This window comes from Tenrec ecaudatus, chromosome X (genome assembly GCF_050624435.1).
Source record: "Tenrec ecaudatus isolate mTenEca1 chromosome X, mTenEca1.hap1, whole genome shotgun sequence".
Classification (NCBI taxonomy): domain Eukaryota; kingdom Metazoa; phylum Chordata; class Mammalia; order Afrosoricida; family Tenrecidae; genus Tenrec; species Tenrec ecaudatus.
In genome coordinates, this window is record NC_134548.1 from 166,714,973 (window position 1) to 166,716,036 (window position 1,064).

The window sequence follows — 1,064 nt, forward strand, 5'->3', positions numbered from 1 at the left end:
TACTTACCTAATAATTGAAAACTAGTATACTTAGTAAAACCACCAAATTTAAAGGATTCATCAGAGATGAGTCTAGGATTAATTTAGCCAGTTTGGGGTTTGGTTTCTAATTCATTGCATGCTTGGTCTTGGAATGACTGCAATATTAGGTTTTGCTATCATTAGAAATCCAATGAAAAGAATAAAATAGATGAGCAAATGGAACCTACAGTTGTAAAAACTACCAAGTTCATGATATGCGGTAATAGGAGGAACATGTCATCGAGGAGTTGCTTCCAACGCACCATCTTGAGAATTCATAAAAACAAAACCTTCTGTATCAAAAGAAGGGATCTCGATAAGAGGACTTGAACCCTCTATATCCACGTGCACTGGTTTCTCCTGTTCATAACTCAGGTCTGGATTATCTTGCATTTGAATATCTTGCTCCTTCAACGCTAAAGATGTGTGTGGGGCTGAAGCTGCCATGTCTTCGTCTGCATGTAGAAAGCTACAAGTCATGCTGGCTCTACTGGAGGAATCACCAGCACTGACACACAGGCTGTCCGCACCACCTACATTCTCTTCTCCTTCCTTTGATTCTGTCCGAAGAGTTCTTGTCCCGTTGGGCTGCTTCACCGTATGGCATTTGTAGTTTAGCCTTGTTTTGTTATTGCCTTCGGCATCCACACGTTCCTCCCCATCTTCTTCAAATAGAACACAGGTCCCAAGAGTGTCAAAATCTTGCATTTATTTTCACATTTTGAGAGAAAGTCTGAATCAATAATTCCTCACAATTCGACCAAAACCAACTGCTCTTCCTCCTCTTCCCACTCCTCGCAGCCCCAACTCTCGGCAGCCACCATGATACCACCACCACCGCAGTGCATCCACCCTCTATGCCAAGATATTTAACATCTCGCATGTATTGAACAAATTTCTTGAAGGAAACAAGTTAGTAAAGCTTATTTAAAAAGAAAACAATAACCTGAATCAGCCTGTATATATTAAAGAAACTGAAATTTTAGTTAAAAATGTTTCCACAAAGAAAACTTCGGGTACTTCACAGTTCAGGATGAGATATG

General features: G+C 40.2%; 1 pseudogene; it reads right to left on the reverse strand.

Moving 5' to 3' along the window:
- Positions 1-258: 258 nt before the first annotated feature.
- LOC142433855 (general transcription factor 3C polypeptide 6 pseudogene) lies at positions 259-845 on the reverse strand (annotated as a pseudogene).
- Positions 846-1,064: the final 219 nt, after the last annotated feature.